The sequence below is a fragment of the Eriocheir sinensis genome, chromosome 7, assembly GCF_024679095.1.
Source record: "Eriocheir sinensis breed Jianghai 21 chromosome 7, ASM2467909v1, whole genome shotgun sequence".
NCBI classification, from domain to species: Eukaryota; Metazoa; Arthropoda; class Malacostraca; order Decapoda; family Varunidae; genus Eriocheir; species Eriocheir sinensis.
This window is the reverse complement of record NC_066515.1, coordinates 8,404,733-8,409,666: the sequence shown is the minus strand read 5'-3', so window position 1 is coordinate 8,409,666 and position 4,934 is coordinate 8,404,733. Positions and strand designations below refer to the sequence as shown.

Here is a 4,934-nt window from a genome sequence, read left to right as displayed (position 1 = left end):
CTTATCTTACTGTCAGACCTCACTTGTCACATCAGTTCACATCACCACCATCTCCACCACCACCACCACCACGTATGCCAAGCAGTGGTAAGTGTGATGCAGTTTAGTTGGTTGTTACATCGTGCTCGGGAGCCGTTTATCAGTAAGTGATCGTTGCCTTGCCTCGCGGCATGAACACATACTAAACTGCAAGGCCCTCGAATATCAGTAATAGTGGTAGAGGAGATGGTGGTAATAGTAGTAGTAGTAGTAGTAGTAGTAGTAGTAGTAGTAGTAGTTTCCTTTATCTTCAGTTTCCTTTCAGGCTTTTCTATCTCTGCTGTAGTAAACGGTCACTTCTTCCCCTAAACCTATCAACAGTGGTGTCCCACAGGGCTCTATCCTATCACACACTCTCTTTCTGTTATTCATCAATAATCTCCTTTCCATAACAAGCTGTCCTATCCACTCATACGCTGACGACTTCACTCTGCATTATTCAACTTCTTTCAACAGAAAATCCTCTCAACAGGAATTGCAAGACTCCAGGCTGGAGGCTGCAGAACGCTTTACCTCAGACCTTGCTATCATTTACGATTGGGGTAAAAGGAACCTTGTATCCTTCAATGCCTCAAAATCACAATTTCTCCACCTATCAACTCGACACAACCTTCCAAACACCTATTCCCTATTCTTTGACAGCACTCAGCTGTCACCTTCTTCTACACTAAACATCCTCGGTCTATCCTTAGCTCAAAATCTGAACTGGAAAATTCACATCTCTCTTACTAAATCAGCTTCCTCGAGGTTGGGCTTTCTGTACCGTCTCCGACAGTTCTTCTCCCGCGCACAGATGCTTTCCATATGTAAGTGCCTTGTCCGCCCTCACGTGGAGTATGCATCTCACGTGTGGGGGGCTTCACTCACACAGCTCTCTTGGACAGAGTGGTGTCTAAAGGTCTTCGTCTCATCATTTGTCATCCTCTTACTGACAGTTTTCTACCTTTTAAACTCCGCCGCCATGTTGCATTTCTTTCTATCTTCTATCGATATTTTCATGCCGACTGCTCTTCTGAACTTGCTAACTGCATGCTTCCACCCATCCCGCTGCAGCCCCGCTGCACATGACTTTCTACTCAAGCTCATCCCTATACTGTCCAAACTCTTTATTTGAGAGTCAACCATCATCTCCATTCTTTCATCCCCTTCACTGGTAAACTCTGAAACAGCCTTCCTTTCTCTGTATTCCTTCCTGCCTATGACTTGACCTCTTTCAAGAAAAGTGTATCAAGAAAAGAAGTATCCGAAATTGACATTTCTTTTGGCCACTGTATACTTTTCGCTTTGTGGAAGTAAGAGTAAGAGGGCTTTTTTCTACACTTTCCTTTTGTTGCCCTTGAGTTGCTCTGTGCTATATAAAAAAGTAGTAGTAGTAGTAGTAGTAGTAGTAGTAGTAGTAGCTGCAGCAGCAGAAGTGGCACGAATTATGAAATACCTTCCCTGTGTTATGAGACCACAAGAACAAAGCGACTCACTCGCTTTATTCCCGGGGTGTAATTTTGTACAGTTCCTGCGTGGTCTGATTTATGGGCGTGCCCAAGGTGACGACCACTCCCCGGCGCTGTGCCCTATTTTTTCTTTACTGGTGTGATTGTTCAAAGAGTAACGCATGCAATATCCTTTCTCTGCGACGTGACGAAGCTTGCCTTGGACCAAAGGTTTTTAAACTTTCCTTGATATAACCAAATTGGGTTTATGCAATCCCTCACGGTCTGATGCATTCCTCTTGATGGCAATGCGTGCAGTATGAGGCATCTCATCCCGTATTTGTCTGTTGGAGTGGAGCCAGCGAGCCAGCACGTCATGTTCAGGGGCCTCATAATGGCTCACGACCTGTACTTGGAGGACCCTATCTCTTAGATTCCACCCAGAATACTGTTCTTGCTTGCTGACATGAATTGTGTTTTGGGAAAGCAAATGCACCGAATACTGCTGCCTTTAATGGCCTTTAAAGTGTGATGAAGTGTGAATAAGGATGTACTAACTAAGCAAGAACATAAAAATACTATCGGTAAAAATAAAGTGAACAAAACATACATTATTGAAGGCAAAAGGTAATAGACGAAAAGTACTTAGTAGAGGGTAACTATAATCGATATAGATACTAGATAAGGGAGTAACGCACGTACCTTTACGATAAGCTGCGGCGGGGGCGAGGGTGACGCCGAGGCAGCAGGCGAGGAGGGTAAGAAGGCGTCCTAGCGAGGGTAGCATTGTGGGCGGCGATGGCGGTGTTGTTGTTGTTGTTGTTGCTGGTGGTGGTGGCGGTGGTGGTGGCGGTGGCGGTGAACGGTTAGCGATGCACAGGTACACGCTCCCAAACACAGCACAAGTGAGGCGCTAACACACGCCTTCACGTCTCTATCATCACCACACAAACTGTCTCTGTTTTCCTATTTCTCCCCACCTTGACTGCATTGGGTGCGTTTGTTACACGTCCTACATGTCACGAAGGCACTCACCGACTCTCACAGACACAGACAGCTTCTTCGCGTGTTCTTGAGGAGGGGTGTGTGGTGGGGCGGGGTTAGAGGCGCGAGTGTTCGTTATCCATATCGCTCCGGACGTAAGCCAGATTTATGCACTGCCTTGGGAGAGAGACACGAGCAAGGTGGCATATATAATGGCTAATTTTCCCCGCCTGGGTCTGCAGGATTTTTGTTGCGTGCGTGTGTGCGTGTCATCATCTACGGGCACTCAGGCAGCTGACATTCTGCTGAGCTCGTCCTCCTCCATCGAGTGACGTCTACGAGGCAGTGTGCGTCTCTACATCAGCGCAACGGGCGTCTCTTCCCACGAGGCGCCACTCACAATTGCCGGGTCGGGCTGCCACTTTCCCTGGGTCCGGTCACGGTCTACTGAAGAGTACGGGAGGTGTATTGGACTTTGTACCTTAACATGCTTACACTTACACTTTTGGTTGTTTTGATCATATTTCCTTAGAAACCCGGTGAAGGTATAATCATACTTGGACTCGATTGAAGTAGTTGCCACCGTTCTCCTGGCTTCAATCAGTCCTATAACCATCTGAACCTCTTGGCCTTGATAGTGATGCTGTGGTGGCGGTGGTGGTTGTGATGGTAATGGAAATAGGATCGTCTCGGGGGTGAGCTGTATTGATGTTCAATTTGTGTCCCTTCTAGATAAGGTCAAGGCAGGGGTATCGGGCAGTCAGTGGAGGCAATATATTGCCGACGCCACGAGCCAGGGGCGCGAAACGTGTCAATGGCGAGACAAAGAGCCGCTTCTTTACGTGTTGCGGATTGATTCCTCGCCTTCGTGTGTAGTGTGTGGCCGCCGCCCACTGATACCCGACGCACCCACCAACACTCACGCCCACACGCTTACATAGGCATCGACAAATACCCACGCCACGCACGTCTTCCTTCCTGATACACCTGGGCCGGAGGTCAATCGTCCGTCTTTTGTTATCTGCAAAGTTAGTCACTAAATTTTAACTTTTTTTGTCGTCCCTTCACTTTCTCTTTCAACAATAACACTTGTTTCCCGTTGTCCTTTCCCTCACTCTTCCTACCGCAAACCTTGTTCCAGTCAAGTTTCTGCCGCAGAAGCAATCAATGTGGCAAATTTTGAGAGGCTCACGACCTGATGAGCCTTAATTAAATAGAATTGTATGTTTAGGGCAGTCTGATGCTTCCCGTGCATCTTTGATTAAATATTTTGCTTTTACGGGTCGGATGAGGACCGGGATAACATGGGGAATTCCCGGGGTGATTACTCCTGGTTGAGAAGTTGGTGGTGATGATACTCGGCTTGGTGGTGAGGCTCCGTGTTCGGCGTCCACAGCGCCGGCCAATCAACGATGACTGCTTTGATGACTTATTCTCCTCAATTATATTTAAAGATATGGATAATCAATAATATATCACTCTGGACGCCATGGCGCCAAGAAGAAGCAAATAATAATAGGAGGGGCAATAGGAGGATAAGAAATGTATTTATCAACTCGTTTCTTCGCCCTGCTAACGGCTACACTCTTAAGAAACGACAGATCATACCTCGAAAAGATCAGTCTCTCTCTCCTTCCCTTTTCTTTTTTTCCTTCTGTTGCCAAAAAAAGAGGCGGACACGCTAGCGGGTTAGAGAGAGAAGTTCTAGAGGAGGTGGCGGCGTCCCCAGAGCCACGCACTGTCTACCCCTTCAGGGAGTCGCTGATGCCCTAATTTGCTACAGGTTACTCGGAGGACCTCGCCGCGCCTCGCCTCGTCACGGCCCACACGTCACCTACAGGATTCTGGAGAAAAGGGAGAGAAAATGTGATAAAAGGGTAATATACAACCTTGGTAGGACTTCCTTATCCTACTAAATGTATATCAGAGAGAGAGAGAGAGAGAGAGAGAGAGAGAGAGAGAGAGAGAGAGAGAAATACAAAGAAAATAAATTAAAGTAATGTTCACCTTGTTTTATACTTCCCTATTTGCCCACTCTGAGAGGCCCCCCCCCCCCCCCCACACACACACACATATAAAATCCTCCAAAATCAGACATATAAAAAGAAAACCATAAATACCAACAGAAACTACGAAGGGCAATCAACCTCCTCGAAATAATCTCCTTTAATGAGGCTCTAATTCATGCACACAGGGACTCGGGGAACAAGTTAAGAGTCACATTAACAAACTCGCTGCACCCAAGGCACGCCCCTCCCCCCCCACCACTTTCTTTCTTGCTGCCCATTTGTGTGACTTAGTGTTCTGTTTACGGGTCGTGAATGTGCTGGGACTGTGAGGATGGAGGGTGAGGCGGAACGAAGGAGGAGGAGGAGGAGGGGGAGGCGGAGGAGGAGGAAAAGGTAGTGGAGAAAGAAGAACAAGGAAAATAAGCAAAGATGATAGAGAAAAAAAAAAGAGAAAAAAAGAAGCCTTGGAAGATAA

The 4,934-nt window shown here is 47.1% G+C and overlaps 1 long non-coding RNA gene across 1 annotated transcript in view; it reads right to left on the bottom strand.

The window, feature by feature from the left end:
• LOC126992536 (uncharacterized) overlaps positions 1 to 2,881 on the bottom strand; it is a 21,238-nt gene extending 18,357 nt beyond the window's left edge. Inside the window, exon 1 of the long non-coding RNA XR_007746638.1 lies at positions 2,169 to 2,881. This is a non-coding gene — a long non-coding RNA (uncharacterized LOC126992536). The remainder of the gene's footprint in view (positions 1 to 2,168) is intronic.
• Positions 2,882 to 4,934: the final 2,053 nt, after the last annotated feature.